Here is a 24,636-nt window from a genome sequence, read left to right as displayed (position 1 = left end):
CCCCACATAAGAACGCTGGACATGGTGAGGCCAAAAAGGAACACCCACGGAGCCATAGATAGGGGAGTCATACCACTATAGTCTCGCTGGTGGCTGGGGTGAAGACACAGGAAGCAGGAGCCACACGATCCGCAACCTGCCGTCCACTTCTCTCCGCCAACCATCCTCACTTGCTAGCTGCAATCCGCCATGCTAACTGCAACCCGCGCTTGCTAGCTCAGCCACCATCTTCGTGCTAGTCCCCATTTTTCTGCTAGCGTAGCCACGGCAGTTATATTAGTGGCCAATGGTTCACTGGTTACAGCTGACGGCTAAGTAGCCACAGCTGATGGCCATCCATTCACAGTTGATGGCCATTTACTACCTGAGCCAGCACCTTTCCACGTGAGGCCTTGAGCCTGGAAACTGCTACCCTGGCTCTGTCCCCACAACTGGTCTAGACATTATTTTTCATACTTTCTTTTGAATCATGGAGAAGAGTTGTTTTCTCACATCATCTCCTACATAACTTGAATTTTTAAAGACCTCTATCTGATGGTAGAATTGCTATCACTGTGGTTAATCATCCTGTGGGGACAGAGCCCCGGAGAGCTGTTTCCAGGCTCTCGGCCTCACGTGGAAGGTGCTGGCTCAGGTAGTAGACGGCCATTGGCTGTGGCTAGTTGACTGTCAGCTGTGGCCGGTTAGCCAATTGGCCACTGATATAACTGCCGCGGCTGCGCTGGGGAGAGGGATTCGGTTGATTGGCAGAAAAGTGGACAGCGGGTCGCACGTCATGTGAATCCAGCCTCCAGTGAGACTACAGTGGTATGACTCCCCTATCTATGGCTCTGTGGGTGTTCCTTTTTGGCCTCACCATGTCCTGCGTTCTTATGTGGGGAGCGGGAGCAGAGACCCCGCAGGCCACCCCGCACGACACGTGGTGCAGCGAGCAGGGTCTCCTGCATGCCGCCCTGCATGACACATCCCAAACAGTAACTTTTCAATGTTTCTTCAATTTCTGATAGATAGAGTGATACTTCAGGGCATTAGTTTTTTTAAGAAAAAATGTAATGGGTACATACATGTGTCAGCAATGTTTTTCCAGGATTGAGAGGAAGAAACAATGTCAAAAGAGATCTTAGCTAACTCACCCAGGTGGCTTTCCATAAGAATTTTCATCATGCTTATATAGTAGAAAATTTTTTCATAGGATTCTTTTACACACAGAATGGCAACATCAATGCTAGCTGCTTATGAAACACCTTTTAAAATTTTGTTTTCCAGCATTCAAGTAAATTAAGTGGAAACAGATTTTTTGCATTAAAGTGTAAAACTCTACAGGACATGATTGATCTTAAATTTTAAATGTGTTCCTTCACCAGTTCCCACAGAGATTCAGGAACAGAATATCTTACTTCACCGTGACCATCATAGTTCCTAAAATTATGTCTTTGATTAGGCTATAATATCACTTCTCCAAATAACATAGAACAGTGATTCTCAAAGTCTGTTCCTGGGATGAGCATCACCTAATAACTTGTTAGAAATGCTGTCGTGCAGGGCGGCCTGCAAGGTCTGGTCCCGCTCCCTGCATAGGAACGCAGGACATGGTGAGGCCAAAAAGGAACACCCACGGAGCCATAGGTAGGGGAGTCATACCACTATAGTCTCACTGGCAGCTGGGTTGGAGAAACAGGAAACAGGAGCCACACTGTTCGCAACCCTCACTACTCCGCTTGCAGGCTCAGCCACCATCTTCTTGCTAGCCCCCATTTTCTGCTAGCATAGCTACGACAGTTATATTAGTGGCCAATGGCTCACTGGTTACAGCTGACAGCCAACTAGCCACAGCTAATGGCCATCCAATCACAGCTGATGGCCATCTACTACCTGAGCCAGCACCTTTCCACGTGAGGCCGAGAGCCTGGAAACTGCTCTCTGGGGCTCTGTCCCCACAAATGCAAATTCTGCAGCTCTATCCTAGACCTACTAGATCAGAAACTGAGGAGGTGGAGGCCATAATGTGTTATAACAAAGCCTCCAGGTGATTCTAATGCATGTAAAAGCTTCAGAAAAAAATCACATAGAACACAGACTTTGACTTATATATTTACACTCTTGCCCCAGAGAGCTTTTGGCCTTGATTAGGCTATAAATAAAATTTTGGAAATTAGTCTATCTATTGCTGTCCCTAAAACAGGATTCAAACAGACTTGTACAAACCTTTAAAGGAGCCAGGACTACAAGACCATTGAGTGATGTTTTTCATTTTCTTTGACTTCCATTATTTTCTTTGCTGCTTGCTCATTTTACAAGTAAATAGCCAAGGTCACAAACCATGCACTTTCTTTATTTCACCTTATAATAATGTTGGCCTTGATATAAATATCTGCATGGAATTTTTAAAGAAATCTGCAAAGGTAAGAAAGAAGACAGATTCCTGACAGCCTGATCTCTTCTGGTAGTTCATTTGTTCTCTTACTGTCAACAACACTCTTAATTTTATATTCCAAATTTATTATCCTTCCTTATTCCTGTAAGAAATTTCAAGGGAAGCTTAATGCTTAAATCTGGTGAGTGATTTCCCATCTTCATGCTACTCACATTACTTTTTTTTCCTTCTGTTTAATGCATCTCACATCACCTCATTTCTCTTTGTGATTTTCCTTACAATTGACCTCCTGTTCCTTTTTATGACAAGAAGTCTCCCTCATCTTCCCAGGATTCCATCTTATAGACAGTCCACTGAATACATGTGCAAAATCATTAAATGTCCCTATCTCAGCCCAATTTCCTTAGAAAACAGAGCATGTAACAAAGATTAATACTAACATTTTACTGTTGGTGGTTGGGAAAGCATGTAAAATTCAAAGGAAGGAGTAATTTTTAAGAGAAGTGAGGCAAGAAAGAAAGCAAATATAATATAGAACATTATCAAACTGGCCACAGCTTAATAAGAAAACGTAGACATTTGATCAAATGGACCACTCCCTAGGAGGCTGTATGGAGCCATTACACCTCAGAAAATATGTGGGGAAAAAGAAAAGGACTGGGATTTATCCAACAAAATCTTCTTTGCTGCATCACACTGGTTCAAGCTTGCCACAGAGAACATTAACTCCCTAAACCTCCAGGTTGTATTACTGAGCTTCTCTAGGAAACCACTAGCAGTAAAAGTCCCCCATTCATAATTGCAAGGCATCATCTAAACCCAGAAGGGGTGGAAGTAGCAATAGCTTTTGTGGGCTGAAGGACTGGGGTGTCCAAGCTGTGGTGGCTCCTGCTCTAAGTCATGTGGAAGAGTTTGATCACCTTAGGAGGCTGAAACAGATAGCAGTGTGAGGAGATGTGTCCATAACAGTGGTGGATGAGGCTCTCCATCAGTAGGTGGTCAAGTCTTCAGGTGATGGGGGTGAGGGGTGGCATATAGTGTCAAGAGAACCTGAGGAGGTGCATGAGTGAATCAATTGAACTCCTCCAGTACGTACCCTGAGAGTAAAGGTGAAAATCCAGTCTTTGTCAGTTGTTATCTCCTAAAAAGTTACAAAGACTTTTATGACCATTGCTGTACTTGCTTCTGAGGCTATAATAGATATTCATCTTTCTCGCCAGCATTCTAGATTTCTATCACTTCTGCAACTACTTAGTCTCATTTGGGTTGCTTGACTGGTTGGTAAACCAGAAATACATCCCTACGGGCTAAACCCTTAGTGGACTTGCCCTTGCTGAGCTGGTGTTGGTAAACTGCCCGTTTACACTATTAGTGTGAGATATACTCCTCTCTGTTCCCATTGTGCAGTAGCATTCCAGCTCTTTATAATTAACCTCAGAGAGTGTTTCCTCTCTGGAAACCATGGTCTCTAACCAACCAGAGCTTCAAATTGTAGGGCAGGAATCACAAATTGCACAACTGGATTGGTTAGAAGGATGATGAGATGGGCCTATTTTATATCCACTTTTATTTCCACACCAATGTATTCTAGCTATTAGGGATACAATACTTTATAATGACATGTATGTTCAGGGCATATTCTGCCCTTCATAGTACTGCTGTCCATCTATCTGTCTGGTGATTCAGAAGCCTGCCAGTTTTGAGTGGCATGTAGTACAAAAGAAGGCGCTGACTAGGTGCAAAGTGAGATACAAGCTATCCTGCCATTTTGGATATAAGACTTAGCATATTCATTTGGGGTGGAGGTCCCAGCATATTAAAGATACTTTGTAGAGTCTCTGGCAGACCTTGATAAGACAGTCACAGAGCAGACCCATAATTCTTGAGAAAAGCCATGCTCTATACCTGTGATATAGTGCCAACAAGTCACCCATGGCTACTTAAATTTAAATAAATTAAAAGTAAATAAAAAAATTCAACTCCTCATTACCCACATTTTAAATATTCAATGGCCACATGTGACTAGTGGCTGTCATATTGAATGGTGCAGATATAATATTTCAGATATAATCATTACAGAAAGTTCTATTGAACAACCCTGCTCTGTACAACAAAAAACTATTCTCCTTTAAGAAAGGTGCTACTGGATCCTAATAAAGACTGAATAACTAACCAAGTGACAGACATCAAGTCACCATGCGATAAGAGCTGCTCATCATGAACTGGGTGTTAACAAATCCACTGAACTATAAATTGGGACTGGGGAAAAAACAATGGGAAGCTTATAAAATAGGTCCACAAAAATATAAGAGACAAAAAGCTTACAGATACAAAAACGTAGAACATTAGCAATAACAGAAAGGATCTTTGAGAAATCATCATTCCATTTTGTCGGTAACTTGTAGAGCTCATTAAGGTCTACAGAAATTTAGAGGGAGAGAAATTCAAGCTGTCCCCAGTCAGTTCATATTTGAATGGAACTAAATGAAAGTCATCCCCTACTCTTTATATTAAAGCGTCGGAGCACATTTAAAGGTATAGAATGTGGATCAGAACCTAGACAGCTCTTCTTCACAAAACTGGCTACTGGGAGAAGGACAGTATTCACAATTCAATTTAACATACTGTCGAATCCCTCCAAGGCTGTTAAAATGAAGTTTCTAATGAGGTAACAAAGCATACAGTTTATAGCAATACTGTGTTTTCAGATTTATTTTCAAAGCTGTGCGAAGTAGTCTCATAACTGTTTTTACTTCTTTGTATCAATAGTTATTTTCAATTCACATATAATTTGCCTTTTCTCTTTTTCTTAATTAGATTGGCTAATGATTTTTTTCCCCCTATATCACTAAATTTTTATGAAGAACCAAAGTTTTGATTTATTAATTTCATCTTCTGTTTCTCTGCTCTCATTAGTTTTGCTTTTATATTAGTTTCTTACTTGGGCTTTCTTGTGATTTACTTTGGTATCCCTTATCTAGCTTGCTGATTTGGCGATTTATTTTTATTCTTTTACTTTTATTAATGTGTTTAGGGCTTTGAAACTTCCTCTGATCACTGCTTTAAATTTACCCCATTTTTAGGCTCAAATGTAGTTGAGACATAATATTGTATAAGTTTCATATATACAACTGGCTGACTGGGTACACATATATTGCAAAACGACTACCACCACAGAGTTAGCTAACACTTCCAATCACCTCATATAATTACCATTTCTTTTTTGTGTTGAGAAAATTTAAGATCTACTTTCTTAGCAACTTTCAAGTATATACTAATCATACAGTATTTGTTAACTATCATCACCATGCTGATCCCCAGAATTTATTCATCTTATAACTGAAAGTTTGTATCCTTTCACCATCCTCTCCCCGTTTTGCTCACTCCCCAGCCACCATGCTACTGTTTCCTCAAACAGTATCTACAGAATCTACTGTTTTAGATTCCACATATAAGTGATATGATACAGTATTCATCTTTCTCTGACTTATTTCACTTAGTATAATGTCCTCAAAATCCATCCATGTTGCTACAAACAGCAGGATTTCCTTCTTTCTCATGGCTGAACAATGTTCCATTGTGTATATTATATAGACACATCTCCATATATATACATCACATTTTCTTTATCCATTCATATGTAAATGGAAATGTAAGTTATTCAAGTCTTGGCTATTCAAGTCTTGGTGATTAATGCTTCAATGAAAATAGGGGTGCAGATATTTCTTCAAGATAGTGATTTCAATTCCTTCAGATCTATATACGCAAAAGTGGGATTGCTGAATCGTGATAATTTTATTTTTAATTTTTTGATGAACTTCCATACTGTTTTCCATAGTGGCTGTACCAATTTTCATTGCTACCAACAGTACACAGGGGTTCCCTTTTATTCGAATTTTCACCAGCACTTGTTATGTCTTATATTTTTGATGGTAGCCATTTTAACAGGTATTAATACGGGAGAGCTCCTTCACTACAAAAGTTTTAAGCCTCCCTCACTATAGAAATTTTAACTCTCCTTTTTCCTAGTTGCTTAGCTCCTTAATCCCTGGCTTTGATTACTCTTCTAATCAGTTTCTGAATCCTAGACTAAAGATTGCTCCTAGCCTGAATCACAGAATGTCTCTCACCCCTGCTTCAGATAACTACTTAAAAGCCTGTGACTTCCCAACATCCCCAAGCCATTCTGGACCCCTCAGACCAGCATACTTGTTGAGTGTAATCACTGAAGTCTGATGTTCTTTCCAACCCATTCTGGGCCCAGCTCCTGGACAATTGAGGCCACCTAAATGACTGGTTGAATGGCCACAGGCTCTATAGAGCTAATGGATTTATTAATTAAATTCTATTTTTCCTTATTCAGGGGCCTTGGGGATGCAGAGGATACCCCAGCAAGATTGCCAGTCCCAACCAAAGAAGCCAATACGGTCTTCCAGGTGGATCCTGAGACCCCTTTCTCTCATCTGAGATTAGATAGGGTGAGAGTTCTGTGAATTCCCCAATAGGTAGGGACAGCTCTATGCCCCTGCCCAGCAGGAAGCAGATACAGAAGAACAGAACTTCTGTCCCTCAACTTCCCATAGAGATTTTATGGGGATCACATCTCTCAAGGGGAAAACAAGACAGGCAGTTAGACATCGGGTCTCTGCATTACCGCCCAAACGACCTCCCCTCTCTGTCCAAAACTTCCCCTTTTCATTGTAAACAAATGGGTACAAGATCCCAACTAGACCAAACATACCACTCACACCCGCGCAGTTTAAAAAAGATGAGGTTTAATAGCCTCTTGTCAACCACAGGTGTCAATCAGGTGGTCCCACCCCCGGGAAAGAACAGCCCATTTGAGAAAAAAGGATAAAAACTCCAAGTCCTCGCCAGTCAGGGCCTTTTGAGTCTCTTCTTTTGCTTTGCCTGCTCCAAACTCTTTGCAGAGTACTTTTTCTCCTAATAATGCCACCTTGGGCCCTTGAACCATTTTCTACTGCGCGGGTCCACTTCTATTTCTTTGAAGTGTACCAAGTGTACTATCTCTTCTAATAAACTATTCTTTCACCAGTTTATTTCTGTGTCTCATTCAATTCTTTGCCCCAGACGCCAAGAACCTGGACATCGCGCCGAGAAGGACTCACTCTGTGGTAACAGTATGAGGTGGTATTTCATTGTGGTTTTGATTTGCAATTCCCTGCTGATTAATGATGTTAAGCATCTTTTCCTGTACCTGTTGGCCATTTGAATATCTTCTTTGAAAAAAATATCTACTCAGTTCCTCTGCCCATTTTTCAATCAGATAATTTTTTGGGTTTTTTGTTGTTGGTGGTGGTTTTTTTGTTTGTTTTTTTGCTATTGAATTGTATGAGTTCTTTATATAGTTTGGAATATTAACCCCTTATCAGATATATGATTTGCAAATATTTTTCTCCAATTCCATGTTATCTTTTCATGTTGTTGATTGTTTCTTTTGCTGGGCAGAAGAGGTTTAGTGTGATTTTTTTTGGATATGACACTAAAAGCACAAGCAACAAAAAGCAAAAATTAATAAGTAGGACTACTTCATATTTTTGATATGTAAATATCATTACGGATGATTTTATCTATAATTTGTTTTTAGAAATTCTTCAGTTTCTGTTTGTATTTTCCCTTTAATCTGAGTTAATAATAGTGTTTTTCCAAGTGAGGTAAAACTTTTCTGTTTTATTTCATTTAGTTTTGCTTTATGGTTTCTATTTTGATTTGTTTATTGGCATTGTAATTAAAGAATATTTCTTAATAGTTTTACTTTATAGAATTGACTGATGCTTTCTTGTACTGTTAGGTATTCCATTTTTGTGAATACACTATGAGCACTTGAGAAAAAGGTTGAGTCTCTCTATTATTAGGGTGGGAAGATCAATATATAACCGATATATCTACCTTATTAATCATGGTGTTTATGTTTTACATGTTCACTTTTTCCTCTACTTGATCTTTCTTGTACAAAGAGTTATTTATTAAAATCTTTGTTAAAATTGTATTTCTAGCCATGTCTCCTTGCATCTCCTGTACGTCTGTTTTATATGTGTTTACTCTGTTATTTAATGAATAGATATTCATAATTCATATCTTTATTGTGAAATAAAACTTTTAGCATTATAAAGTACCCTTCCTTATTTCATGTTTTACATATATATATTAATTTTTTTAAAAAAACTTGGATTCTGCAGTGTCCTTTACAAAGATAACTTCTGCTTTTATATTGTCTCCTAGTAAATCTTGGTCCATCTCTTTATTTTTAGTCTTTTTGGATCACTGGATTTTAGATGTGGCTCTTATTTTATCACCTGGATTTTTCTTTAGGAATTAATTTGAAAATATTTTTGTTTTTCAGCAATTTAAGCTCATTGGCATTTATTGATATGATGGATATGGGTGATCTCAATTCTGTATAATCTTTTGTTTTGTTTGGGGTTTTTTGGTGGTTTTTTTTTTAGGGGAACAAGACTTTATTGGGGAACAGCATGTACTTCCAGGACTTTTTTTTTTCCAAGTCAAGTTGTCCTTTCAATCTTAGTTGTGGAGGCTGCTGTTCAGCTTCAAATTGTTGTCCTTTCAGTCTTAGTTGTGGAGGGCGCAGCTCAGCTCCAGGTCCAGTTGCTGTTGCTAGTTGCAGGGGGCGCAGCCCACCATCCCTTGCGGGAGTCAAACTGGCAACACTGTGGTTGAGAGGACGCGCTCTAACCACCTGAGCCATCGGGGAGCTCAGTGGTAGCTCAGCTCAAGGTGCCGTGTTCAATCTTAGTTGCAGGGAGCGCTGCCCACCATCCCTTGTGGGACTTGAGGAATTGAACTGGCAACCTTGTGATTGAGAGCCCACTGGCCCATGTGGGAATCAAACCAGCAGCCTTCAGAGTTAGGAGCTCGGAGCTCCAACCGCCTGAGGCACCTGGCCGGCCCTATCTTTTAATTACTGTGTTTATGTTATATACTGTTTCTTTCTCTATTTGGTGCTTCTTATGGACTCATTTCAAACAATTGCTTTTGGTACTTAAAAAGGTGTGTATTTCTTTTGGTATAAAAAAAGAATTTTTATTAATAAAGAGTAAATACCATTGTATTATTACATTTTAAAATACCCTTAATCCCTTTTTTCTTGTTAAATATTTACTAACCAATATTTCAGTTTTAAACCTTTTGACTCCTGTCTTTAACCTGTACAACAGTAAATGATCTTATTCTGTTTTTTCTTTGTCTATCCCATCTACTCCCATGTTTCAGTTGAATTTTCTGATATATTTAAGAATGCATAATGTTTAAATACTATCTTTCTACCCAGGTATTAACCTTTGGTTTTGTCTCAAATCTATAATTAAATGTATGGAATTCTCACCGCACGTCTTTTTGCAAAAGTTTCATCTGTCATCTCTTGGTTGAATGAATTTTCTCCTCTAGTAGATTCTGCAAAAAAGCACATATGGGTCCAAATTCCCTGTGTTCCTGTACATTCAAAGTTATTTTTTGTAGGCTCTTCACTAAACAGAAAGCTTGACTATGCAAAATTCTTCGTTTGCACTTTCTTAAGTTTTTAAAAATGCCATTTCCCTATTGCCTTCATTTGTATGTTGCTGGTGAGAATTTTCATACCAAGCTAATTGTCTTTTCTTTGAAACTTACTTCTTTTTCTTGCCTAGAGGTCCAGGGGATTTTTTTCTTTATCTTTAACTTGAATAGTTGCATTAGAGTATTTCTCAGATTTGATCATTCTAGTTCAATTTTACCCACTGCACCATACTCAGCGTGATCTTGGGGGTGGGGGAGAGGACAGGGAGATGGGAAAATTGGATTGTTATCTTAAATATTAGTTCCTTCCATTGTATTACATTTTTTCCAGGACGCAATTATAATATTTTGGATCTCTTCTTCCTGTATTCCATTTCTATCACTTTCTCTCTGATACTTTTTTATTTCTTTCTTCCTTCTAATTTATTTTATTGGATTTTTCTTGGTTTATTTTAATAACTTCATTAAATTTTCATTTAAATGTTATTCCTTGAGTACTGTGTAATTTAATCTTCCTATCTAATGTAATTTTATCTTCTATTTCTATATCTTTCCTTAGTTGAAACAATTCTTGTTTTATCCTTGTTTTATTTTCTTTTTCTGTAATTAGATTTTGTATTTCTGATTAAAGATCTCCTAATGCTGCATAAAAGTCTTTAATTTAGTTTATAGGACTAGGCTACAATTTTCGTCGACTTCATGAGTTTCTATTTTGGGCGACTGGGGTATTTATCAATGGAAATGGCTTGCTTTGAATTTTCTGTTTTCTTCCTGTATTTTTGTTGTGTGACTTTATCTTTCTATTTCTACTCATTTCATGCACGGGATTAATAATTTTAGACTATACTTTTTTTTTTCAGTTTTTGGTTGTGATGGATGATGTCAGTTGACATGTCTTATTTCCTTTCTTTTTCCCTGCAGGATTTTTAATTTTCTGCTGTTATTACCTACTTCCTCTTCACTACCATATCTGCAAGGTATAGCACTCTTTCAGTATATATCTAGTTCTCCTCCTGAAGTTTCCACTTCTGACCCCACTTAATTTCAAACCCCTTCCCTGTAGCCAGTTCTGTAAAGCACCAAATTCCCATCTTTGTTTAGTATTTTATCATTTGGTGTAAATATTCTCTTTTGGGGATGATGGGTTTTTGTTGTGTGTTGTTTTTTTTTTTTTTTTTTGTATTTCCTTTTTTTGTTGTTTTTCGGGTTTTTTCTCTTTTCTTTTTTTCTTACTTTCTTTTTTTTAATTAAAGTTTATTGGGGTGACAATTGTTATTAGTTACATAGATTTCAGGTGTACAATTCTGTATTACATCATCTATAAATCCCATTGTGTGTTCAGCACCCAGAGTCAGTTCTCCTTCCATCACTATACATTTGATCCCCTTTACGCTCATCTACGACCCCCTTCCCCCTTACCCTCTGGTAACCACTAAACTATTGTCTGTGTCTATGAGTTTTTGTTTCTCATTTGTTTGTCTTGTTCTTTTGTTGTTTTTGGTTTATATACCACATATCAGTGAAATCATAGGGTTCTCTGCTTTTTCTGTCTGACTTATTTCACTTAGCATTATACTCTCAAGACCCATCCATGTTGTCACAAATGGTCCTATTTCATCTTTTCTTACCGCCGAATAGTATTCCACTGTGTATATATACCACAACTTCTTTATCCATTCATCTATCGAAGGACATTTTGGTTGTTTCCATGTATAGGCCACCGTAAATAAAGCTGCATGAACATTGGAGCACACGTGTCTTTATGGATAAATGTTTTCATATTTTTTGGGTAGATACCCAGGAGAGGGATTATTGGGCCATATGGTAATTCTATTTGTAGCTTTTTGAGGAACCTCCACACTGCCTTCCATAGCGACTGTACCAATCTGCATTCTTTTTTTTTTCTTTTTTCTACATTTTTTTTTGGGGGGGGGATGATTTTATCTATGCTTTGTCTAAGTCCTGTGTGTCCTTCTACAATTTTTCCATGGAGTTCCTTAAATATCCCCTCCCCAAACTCTACACTGCAGACTTGCAGGGACTAGCAATGAAAGCTCTGTTGGAATTTGTTTTATTGTCATACCTGGAGGTAATGTGTAATGCATCATATTTGCTGTTTTCTAATAATGCTGAAAGTATGTATTACGTGTAGTTTTATTTGTTCTCTTTGATGATGTTATACATATATTTTTAAGTTTTCTTGGTTTTGTTTTGTGTGAAGGATGTGTGGGGAGAATCGATATCACTTGACTGCCATTAAATTGTGGACACTTATACCACATCTGAATATTTTTCTATTGACTCACAAAGCCTGAATTCCAAATCCAACTCTCTGCTTATACTCCAAACCTACTCCTTATACCATATTCACCATTTCCATACATGGATTTCTATTCTTCAAGTTATTCAGTCCGAAAAGATATGGAAAAATCTTTGACTACTCTTTTTTCTCAAAACCAATCCATAAAAATCAACCTTATGAAATATATGCCAAATCCAACCACATTTTTCTGCCAAATCCACTATTACCACCCGAATCCAAGCCACCATCATTTCTTATCTAAAGGTCATCAATTGTTTATAACTCATATTTTCTGGTTTTGCTCCCCTCAAGTATGGTTACCAAATAGTAGACAAATCGAGCCTTACTAAAGGTTTATTAAAACATGACCTAACTAACAATAAAATTTAAATTGCCTGGTATGCTTAATACATATCCATTCCCATCAATCTCCCTTAATTTTTTACCACCCTTTCACTTGTCCATGTGCTCAAACCATACGGGTCTTACTGCTATACATATAATGGAACACTGTACAGCCTTTAAAAAAAGGAAATTCTGTAATATGTGGCAACAGAATTTTAGATAAATTCAAGGTCCATCTAAAATGATGGACCTTGAAGACATTATGCTAAGTGAAATAAGCCTGACACAGAAAGGCAACATTGCATGACTCTACTTATATAAGTTATCTAACATAGTCAAATTCAAAAAATTCTTTAATTTTTTTGATAAGAATGGTGGTTACTAGAGGTTGGGGGAGGGGAAATGGAGAGTTATTAATCAACAGGCAAATAGTTTAAATACAATAAATTGTCTCTAGAGATCTGCGGTACAACACTAGCTATAGTCAACAGTAATGTATTCATTGTGCACTTAAAATTTGTTAGGATAGATCTCACGTTAAGTGTTCTTACCACAATAAAATAAAAATTAATAAAAAAGAAAAATAGAGAAAAGATACATTATTACTAATATCAAGAATGAAACAGGAGAAATCACTATAGATGCTGCAAATACCAAAAAGGTAATATTAAAGAAAAAACAACCCAATCAAAATAAACCACCATATTAATAGGGAAAAAAGGAAAAATCACATGATTTTTGTGATGCAGACGGAATGTGTTAAAATTCAACACCCATTCAGATTAAAAAGCCTTAGAAAACTAGGAAAAGGGAAACTTCTTCAGCTTGATAAAGAGCATCTACAAAATAAATTACAGCTAACATGCTGATTGGTTTCACTTAATACAAGAGATAATCAGGACAGTTCATAAACAGGTTGAGAATGCATACCTCAGAACTGTGATTCTACAAAATATAGAATTTTTATGAGAAAGAGACCCTTGGGAGATTATTTAATCTAATTCATTTTCACGGGCTATCCTGAGTAATACAATTCAAAACTTTCAAAAATAATGTAGATGAGGGAAGCATTTCGCTTGGTATGTTGAGATCTTGCTTCTAGGTGTATCCTCTATTTGACTGACACTCATAAAAATTCAAAAAATTAATACTGATGAGCAAAATTATCTCTAGTGTTACTTCCCAATCTCTTAAAAGTGTTTCCCAGGATCAACTTCCATGAGATTTACAAATGATAAGAGAGCCGTCGCTGCTGTCATAACACACTTAACTGTTCTCTGTTTATAAAGCAATGCTATAATAAAATTCATGTTTTTAGTAGCCAAAATATTAGTGAACCTGTTGTAAAATTGCGTGTACATTTTTTGAAAAAGTCTTTAAATTGCAGAGACATTACATTTACACATGTGTAAGATGCTTAATTTACATCAATAAGAACATAGTGTTTAATCTAAGCTGAACTTTCTATTATCACTACTGAGATTCATTTCTTGGGGGAAAAGCTGAAACCTGTTTTTCCACAAAGTTCCAACCATGATGGAAAATCAACTCACAAAGACAGTAACAATAATGTTGGGAAAGTTTTTCATCTGGGAGAACCAGTGGGGGAGAAAACCACGCTTCTGGCTATTGGCAGATTGGGTTAAGCAGTGGACCATGATACAGAATAATAACCCTCTACAGTGCACCAAGCCTGTGGCTCAGGAATTTTCATGTACTGGAAATTTCCAGTGAGTCTACGAGATGTCAGGGAAAAAGTTAACGAGCAGCAAATTTCCTAAATGGGTATGTGTCTGTTGAACAGTATAGAAAGCCAATACATTTGGTACAAGATTGTAACCAGCCTTTATCTCCATTCTGTGTGATACTTCCCACAGAGAAACCTTGGTACACTGAATGCCTTTGCAGAAAACAAGCTTTCAAAGATTTCTGTCATGGCATCTAGATTGTTCTAGATGGGAAATGGGAGTCTTTGTGCTCTCAACTCATCTTGGGTTTGGGCCTCTTAACTGATACTGCTAGTGCCCTAGCCCTCTACCCTTGGCACTTACCTCTATATGCTAAAGGCTGCTTGTTGAAAACACTTGCTACTCTCTGCCCGAGGGCTTTGTTTGGAGCTAGCTCAGTCTCTGTAGTGGGCATATTAAAGTGTCCAAGATGAGTTATTGCCCCCTGAAGAAACTCTAAACGAACGATGGGCAGGCCAGAGGTCCCTAGTGGGACTGAGCTCTAATTGCTGGTAGTAGTTACAATGATACCTTATTAACAAACCATTAGTGGCTTCCTCCCTTCCTTGTCTCACCTCCTTTCCTCTAAAATGTTTCCCTGGATCAGCTTCCAAATAAAATACTTGTCTCAAGTTTCGCTCCTTGGGAGCTCTGCTTAGGAATTTTTAAATGAAAAGGAACATATCTCTAGGCTATCAGGTCCAGAGTAAATTATATACACCTTATTTATACATTAAAATATTTTTATAGAACATGAATTATGGCTTTGGAGGAGAAAAAAATTCACAAAATGAGCATGTAGTTTAAGAGACATTTGAAGGGAGGAAGTTTTGCCTGCTTTGGCCTGATGCAAATATGGAGTTCACATCTTGTTAAATGTTTTATATATTTATTATGTAGGTGAACCCAGGTATTTCAAAGAACCACTTATAGGAACCATTTTCTTGGCCCTTGCCTCTTTACTCCGTGAATCACTACCTTATTCATCAATACATATTGATACTTAGAAAAAAGCAGGACCTTAACCAACCAACATTTCTTAAGCTTAGGAGGTAAGCCATGAATGACTTATTTTGAGATGTTGGGAGCAACATATTCAGGGAAATGAGATGAGCCAAGAAAAAAAGAAAGAAAAGCAGTTCTGTACAGTATTAGAGAATCCAAGAGGGCGACATTCCCTATACTTAAATTCATCAGGTTTTGCTAGCTGACCCCTTCCTCTTCACTTATCACCATTGCCACTCATGTCTTTCAGGTCTGGGTTTGTGCTTTGAGAGCAAAATTCTGTAGGTGGTTTTTCCATGGTTATGCATTTTACCATCCTCAGAGATATGTCTCCAGCACCCCCTGGTTGGCAGGCAGTTGCAGCAAAATTGTGAAAGAGAATACATTTGTGTGGTAGTCTATCACTTCCCTTTCCATCCATGTCTTTGACAGTTCATGATCTTCTCATTCAAGTATGGAATTTTTCCCCTAGTTTACCCATATTTAGACCCACACTCAGAAAATACCCTGACTTCAATTGCTTAAAAATTAGATGCATTAGCTCTCTTAAGACTGCTTTCTAATTCTGGAATGGAAAGCTTTATATCTCATTAAAGATATTTCGGATACAATTAAGTAGGCAAGTAATGACTGTAAAAATGAGGAATCTTCCACTTAGAAAAGATTGAGCCACAATTGCCTCTTTATTATCCCTAGAGTTTCCTACAATCATTTCTGAGTAAAATTTATATTCCATTACAGCTTGTTAGAAAAATAAATATCTTTCAATTATTGTTCAAAGAATCTAGCCACATGGTAAACAGTATGTATTAACTGAACCATCAGGAATAGAGTGAAGCCAAATGTGCTATCATAACTTTAAAATCTGACACCATTGGTGGTGTAATTCCAATCCAAGTCTGAAGGCCTGAGAACCATGGTAGTCAATGGAGTAAATCCCAGTCCAAGGGCAGGAGAAGATGGATGTTCCAGCTCAAGCTGGCCCACAGGAAGTAAAAGGAGTGAATTCCTCCTTCCCTCTATCTTTTGTTCCATTTAAGTGCTCAATGGATTGAATGATGCCCACCCCCATTGGGGATAGCAATTTACTGAGTCCACTGTTTCAAATGCTAATCTCATCCAGAAATACCCTCAAGGACACATGAAGACACAATGTTTAATCTGGACACCCTTTGTGGTACAGTCAAGTTGACACATAAGATTAATCATCACAAGTCCAACCCTTGTCAATTTGGCACCCATATAGAGCTCATTAAAATATACTTAATCTCCAAATAAAGACAATAACAAGATCATAATTCTACTTAATATGATATAACTATTTTGCATATAACTGAAACACACTAACTCCTTCCCAAGATGAGAAGGTAAAGTCCTTGAGTAATGTTTACACTTCTCTTTGATATCCTGTAACTTAAATATGATGACGTAAAATTAGCAATATTTAAATGCTATATAAACTCAATATATCTTATCTTACAGGATAAAGAAATGAGAGAGGAAAGAAGACTATGATATATATATATATATATATATATATATATACACACACACACATTCACAAGGGGTGCCAAAAGAATTTATACACATGATTTGTATTCATCTTTTGTTATTATATATTATTATAATTTTAAAAAAGCTTTTTCCTTTCTTAAAACGTGTATACATTTTTTGGCACCCTCTGTGTGTGTGTGTGTGTGTGTGTATACACACATATTCATAGCAAAATAAGGATGAGACTCATGATAATTACTGTCATCATTTCTGTAACTGATCACATTGTTGTAGCTGGTATTTATAACTACCATCTTCCATTATCCCTATGTATTCCCTTTTCCCTCAGCAAACACCTCAGCTGACCGTGGTTCCTAACGTGGTGGGGTAACATAACCTTCATTTCTGAAGGGTTTTGGCCATTAGCAGCCCTGTCTGCATGTGGGTTGTTGTAATATGCCATTGGTCATAATCATACAGCATGGTAATACTAAGAGAAACCCTAAGGGATCTCTTGTATTCCAGACATATTCTTACTTTCCTCCATTGTGGAATAGGACTCCAATTTTCTCTTAATAGTCAGAATCAGTCACCCCAGCTAGCACCATGACTCCCTTCTTTGCCTCTTGGTTCAGAGGCCTGAGGAGCCCAAAATAGCCAGGTGGCAGTCTTAATTTCCATTTCAATGGAATCATTGTTGTGTCTCCTGGTGGAAGCATTCCTTCCTCTGGAACTAAGAGCTCTAGGCCAGTAGAGTGTAGTCATGGGAACAGTAAGCAACGATGTTGCTAGTGGGTCATTAGGGATAATAGAGAGTAGAGCCACTTCCACTTCCACTTCCTTGATTCCTGGACCCATGAATCCCGGCTACTGGAGACAAAGCACCATATATTGGACACTGATTTAGAGCATACAGAGCCTTCTAGAGAACCTTGCCCCAGTGCTTCAAAGTATTTCCACCTAGCTGGCATTGTAACAGTCTTTGAAAGGTCACTCAGCTGTTCTACAAAGGCAGGTGCATCAGCATGGTGGAGAACATGGTAATACCAGTGAATTCCATGAACACGAACCCATCACCACACTTTTGCTGTGAAGTGAATTCACTGATCAGAAGCAATGGTATGTGGAATACCATGAGTGGATAAGGCATTCTGTGAGTCCACGAATAATTTTGGCAGAAGCATTGCACACAAGGAAGATGCATTTTTATCCAGAGTAAGTGTCTTTTCTAGTAAGAACAAAATGCTGTCCCTTCTATGATGGAAGTAGTCCAATATAATCAACCTGCCACCAGGTAGCTGGCTGACCACCCTGCAGAATGGTGCCATATCTAGGACCCAGTGTTGGTCTGTGCTGCTGGCAGATTAGGAACTCATCAATAGCTACAGCCAGGATGGACTTGGTGAGTGGAAGTCCATGTTGCTGAGCCCGTACATAACCTCTATCCTGCCACCATGATCACTTTGTTCATCAGCCCACTTGGAGATGACAGGGGGTAGCTGGGGAAAGAGGCTGACTAGTATCCATAGAACACTTAATCCCATCAACTTGATTATTGAAATCCTTTGCTGAGGTCATCCTTTGGTGAACATTCACATGAGACACAAATATCTTCATGTATTTTGCCCATTCTGTGAGGTCCACATCTCCAAATTTCTTTGTCACCAATTTTTCAATCATGTTTCTTCCAAGTCTCTGAACACCCAGCCAAGACATTGGCCAGAATCCATTAACCAGTAGAGCAGGTCCTCAAATAACATTTTGTTCAATGTCATTTTGTTATAACATTGATGAGAAAAACAAAGATTCTTGGCCATGGTTTCTGACTGTGTGGACTTTGCACATTATCTCTATGTCTGCGTGGTACTCTAGTTTCCTCTCACATTCCAAAGATGTGCATGTGAGGCAAATGGTGTGTCTCAAGTGTCCAGTCTCAGTGAGTGAGTGAGTGTGTGTGTGTGTGTGTTTGTGTGTGTACCCTGTGTCTTGTCCAGGGTGGGTGCTCACCCAGCACCCTGAGCTACCGAGATAGGCACTGGCCATCTGTGACCCTGAACTGGAATAAGCAGGTTGGAAAATAATGATCTTACTTGTTTTTATCAATCTTTCTTAAATGCATGTGTAGCTCACATTTATTTCAATGTTTAATACTAGAACTGGTTCAAGTCTTTCTTTAGAAGTGTGTTGATGTCTTTGTGACCAGAAATATGCCATAGGAACTTAACTCTTGTTTATATCAATTACCTTATGGTAAAATTGGTTTCATTACACGTCATTTTGCTTACAGTCAAAGTTTCCAAGAACCTATCAATGACATTAAGTGCGGACTTACTGTATGTAATTTCACATTTGGCCATTTGTTTTTCCAAGCAAAGTGAATAACCAGACTAGAAAGTCCATAAAGAGACACACAAATACAGCTAATTGGTCTTCAATGAAGGAGCAAAGGTAATAACCTAAAGGAAAAGGATAGTCTTTTCAACAAATGGTGCTGGCACCACCAGATAGCTACATGCAAAATAATGAATCTACGTAATGGCCTTATACTTTTCACAAAAATAAACTCAAAATGGACCATAAACTTAATATAAGATGAAAAACTATAATACTTCTACAGGATAACATAGAAGAAAATCTATGTGACTTTGGGTTTGGCAATAAGTTTTCAGATACACTATCAAAAGGATGATCCATGAAAGAAACAAACAATTAGTTGGACTTATTTAAAATTAAAAAGTCATGCTTTGCAGAAGATACTTTTAAGGAAATAAGGAGACAAATCATGGACTGAAAAAATATATTTGCCAACCATATATCTGACAAGGGACCTGCATTCAAAATATGCCAATAACACGGATCAAATATATGGTGATGGAAGGAGAACTGACTCTGGGTGGTGAACACACAATGGGATTTATAGATGATATAATACAGAATTGTACACCTGAAATCTATGTAAATTTACTAACAATTGTCACCCCAATAAATCTAATTAAAAAATATATATATATGCCAATAACACTTAAAACTCAAAAAGGAAATAAACAGCCCAATTAACTTATTTCATATTTCATTGTAATTACAAATGGCATTTTTATTTTAATGTAGGATTGCTCATCATTATTTTCAAGAAATGCAATTGATGTTTATATATTGCTTTGTACCTTGTCTCCTTGTTCAACTCACTTATTCGTTCAGTAGCTTTTTTATAGATGACTTATAATTTTCTACATATATGATTATGTCGTCTGCAAATAAAGACAGTTTTACTTCTTTTTCTGTTAGAATGCCTTTTCATTTCTTTTTCTAGCTTCCCTGCATTGGCTAGAACCTACAGTACAACGTTGATTAGAAGTGGTGAAGGAAGACATCCTTGCCTTGTCCAAGCATGAGGTTAGCTGTAGCATTTTTGTAGATGATCTTTATTAGTTTGAGGATGTTCCCTTCTGTCTTACTCAGTTGAGGCTGCTATAACAGAATATCATAGACTGCGTGGCTTAGAAACAACAGACATTTATTTCTCACAGTTCTTCTGTTGGCTGGAAGTCTGAGATCACAATGACAGCACGAGGTTCTGGTGAGAGCCCTCTTCAAGGTTGCAGCCTGCTAACTTCTTGCTGTATCCTCACAGAGCACAAAGAAGGCCAGAGAACTCTCTGGGTTCCAGTTTTAAGGCCATTAATCCCATTCATGAGGGTATCACACTCATGACCCAATTTCTTCCCAAAGACTCTACCTCCTAATACCTTCACATTGGGGATTAGGATTCAACATATACATTTTGGAGGAACACAAACATTTAGTCCGTTGCACCTTCCTTTCCTAGTTTTCTGTAAATTTTCAGCAGTAATAGGTGTTGGATTTTTTTCAAATGTTTTTCTTCATCTACTGAAATAATCTGTTTATTTTTATTTTCAGTCTATTAATATGATCAACTACATTAATTCTTGAATTTTGAATCTGCCTTGAAGTCCTGGGATGAACATCAAATTGTTGTGATGTATTATCATTTTTTAGTTATTAGTGGATTTGCTTTCTTGTTTAAATTTGAGGGATATTGGCTTGTGCTTTTCTTTATGTTCAATGTCTTTTGTCTGGTTTTGGTATGAGTAATGCTTGCCTCTTAGAATGACTTGCTATATGTTCAGTTATCTTCTATTTTCCGGAAAAAAATCATGTAGAATTGGTATAGTTTCTTCCTAAAATATTTGCTGAAATTCACCATTGAAGCAATCTGCTCCTGCAATCCAATCGGTTTGAAAATTTATTTAATAGAATGCTAGTCAGGTCATATATTTCTTGAGTTGCCTTTGATAGTTTGTGTCTTTCAGGGAATTTCCCATTGTCAACTAAGTTGTCAAATTTATTCTCATAAAGTTGTCCTTAATATTTATTTGTTGCCGTTTTAAATAATTGAATGTATGATGATGTTAACAATCTAATTCTTGACATTAGTAATTTATGGCTTCACTTTTGTTTGATCACTCTGGCTGAAGACATTAATTTTATTGATCTTCTTGAAGAATCAGCTTTTATTTTCATTGATTTTTTTCTCTGTATTTTCTGTTACGTTTCATTTATTTTCACTCTGATCGTAGTGACTTTCTTTCTTTTGAGTTTATTTGCTCTTTATTTTCTATTTTTTAAGTCGGAAAGTGAGTAAATGATTTGAGATCTCTATTCTTTCAAAAGTTAGGCATTTCATGTTAACTTTCTTCTACATACTTCTTTAGCTTCTTGGATGGGTGGGTTTATAATTTTCATTATATTTACAAAAAAAATGAGCTTCTTAAAGCTGTTCCACTGCCCATTGATGTTTTGTTAAAGTTTTTTTTAGTCTTTTCTTTTCCTGCTGTGTTTAATTTTGGATACTTTCCATTGTTATGTCACCAAGTTTACTAACAGTTTCTTCTACAATGTCTAACATGTTAATATATTCCATCCACTTTGTTTTTCATCTTATACATTGTCATCTTTATATCTAGAAGTTCAGTTTGAGTCTCTTATAATCTTCCATGTCTCTACTTAAGATTTTCAATCTTTATTCTGGCTTCTTGGACGTATGGAATCCAATTTTAATAATTGTTATAATGCCCTGTCTACTAATTATATTACCTGTTTCATTCCTGGATCTGTACTGTGTTTCCCCGAAAATAAGACCTAATTGGAAAATAAGTCCTAGCATGATTTTTCAGGATGACATCCCCTGAACATAAGCCCTAATGTGTCTTTTGGAGCAAAAATTAATATAAGATCTGGTCTTATTTTGGGGGAAACACGGTATCAGTTGAGCAATTGAGCAATTTTTCTTCTCATTGTGAGTTGTATTTCCTATCTTCTTTACATGCCTGGTAATTTTTTATTACATACCAAAACTGCAAATTTTACCTGGTTGGGTATTAGATGTGTTTGTATATTCGTATTCCTAAAGTATTTTTTTATCTTGTATCCTGGATACAGTTACTTGAAAAAAATCTTTTTGGGCCTTGATTTTAAGGTTTGTTGAGATGTACCAGATGAGTGTTTACTCTATGCCTACTTTTAATTACAACTGGTGCAAGGCATTTTTGAATACTCCATGCCCCATGAATTATGCAATTTTCCACACTGGCTGGTGGGAATGGGAATTCTTCCTAGCCCTGTGTGAGTCCCAGGGACTGTTTCCTCTAATAACTTTAGACGATTCTTTCTCTAGTCTTAAGGAATTTCATCACATGTGTTTGCTGATCATTATTCACCTGATTACTGAAGGGGGACTCTGCAGATCTTCAGAATTTTCTCTGTCTACAGCATTTGCCTCTCTAGTAATTAATCCTATGAACTCCAGTTGTTTTGGCCTCTTTGGTCTTCCAGCTAAGTCTCCTTAATGTATGATGGGTTCCATATTACTTCTTGATATGTTTTTCCCAGGAAATGTAGCATGATCTACTCACTTAGTTGGTTATTTGATTGTTCCAAGGGTTTTCTAGACTACTGTTCATTCTCTTTGATGTTGGTTTAGGGAACAGATTTCACGGGAAACCACTTACATAACATGTTCAAACAACAGTGACCCATTATTACTGCTCAATGGTGAAAGCAAGACTGGAAAGCCTGGGGCCCTGCCATGGTCACTCTTTGATTTCATTTCTTCCACTAATGTCCATCCAAATCTGGAAAACTGTATAACTTTATGTCATGCATTTCTAGAATAGAAAGAAGTGATATTCCGTGGCTAGTTTGGGCTGTCTGATTAAAAGCACAGAAGACGAAAAAATGATATCAAAACCATATGGTTAATGGACATTAGGAACCTGTTGGGATTTTCCATTCAGTAAGTGGGATTTACTCAACATCCTTCATCAATGCACTAGCTGCTGAGGTTCACAAGAACCCTGTGGAGAACATTCTGTCAAAGCTGACACTTTGGAGAGTATGACTTCAAACAGATGGGAGTAGTGCTGGGCTCATATGTTGGTTATTACATTTCCTGGTTTTAGCTATATCACTGAACACATTAGGTGAATGGTGTAAAGCTATATAGAGACTAGAGAAAACAAACATCAAATGACTTTAGCAAGTTCCTGGCAACATATTTAACTATGAATTGGGATTTCAATATGATATTCAAGCCAGGTTCTATTTTCAGATGTGCAAGTTTAGGTAATAGGCATTACATTCATCACTGCTGACAAGAACAAGACACCTTCATTGCATGTGATCTCATTTCATGTTACACAGCATTTGTAGGCATGAAAGGAGCACTGCCCAGAGAGAGGGTAAACAACCTGTGTCGAACAGTCTAGTCCAGTTCCTGACACAAAAACTCATCATAGGAGAACACTTAGAACTAAACAGTATGGACAGAACATTGTGGACAGAATATTGCTTATATTGGTTTCCGCAGAATTCTGAATGATACATGTATAGAACATATAAAATATATTATATATGTGGATTGAGGTTTGCAAAACAAGTTGTTTACTAGTAGGGACAGGACTACAGCAACACATGTGTGAGACTGATAAGAGTAAAGTGAAAGTAAACGTGTTTATATTTAGAGCGTATTCATGAAAGTAAACATGTTTATGTGTGAAACTGAGCATAACAAAATTGAGTGATAAACATGTTTACCAAAACAACTTCTGGTTATCACCTAAGAAGTAAACAAGTCCAAGGAAAAGAGGATAAAAGCAGAACTCCAGAACAACGCTGTGAGTAGTCTGACTGGGTGCTCTGGCTAAGACCCTCCGCAAGGCTCTGGGCCAGACACTGTCTGACACAGTCCTCTGCGAGTGGCAAGCCATGATACTCCGGGATTCTCCGAAGTTCTTCCTTGGAAGACCAGCTCGCCTCAGACCCGTAGTGGGCCCAGTCGTCTCTCCTGGACCAGGAACCTTCTCCATCCCAACTGACTCTGGGATTTGGTTCGTTATTAAATTCTATTCTATTCTGTATAACCTTCTGTGCTTACCAGAGCATTGGCCTCTGGAGGGACATTGGCTCCCAAATAAGGCTGTGTTACTCACTCTCTCTGAACCTATATGCTGGGACTTTGTTCCCTACTCGTGTCACGAGTATCACGCAGGAACATAGGGCCCTACAGAGGGGTTAATGTCCCCTTGACTTTCAGGAAGAGACTCAAATGTAGTGACTGCCCTTAGAGGCACTCGTGACAATACAAGTGAGCAAATTATGAGAGAATCATAATGTTATTTTGAAACTTGTATCCTTAAGTAGAATGGGGTGCTTACCTAAGTGAGCTGATCCATCAGAATAACTCTTCTCAACTTATCGAAAAAAATTTAAGCTGAAATTGGCTTCTCTGTTCATTTCATGTAATGCTGCTTTGCTATTTTTGGAGACAGCTCCTTCAG

This window comes from Rhinolophus hipposideros (genome assembly GCF_964194185.1).
Source record: "Rhinolophus hipposideros genome assembly, chromosome: X".
NCBI lineage: Eukaryota > Metazoa > Chordata > Mammalia > Chiroptera > Rhinolophidae > Rhinolophus > Rhinolophus hipposideros.
Note: the sequence above shows the minus strand (reverse complement) of the source record.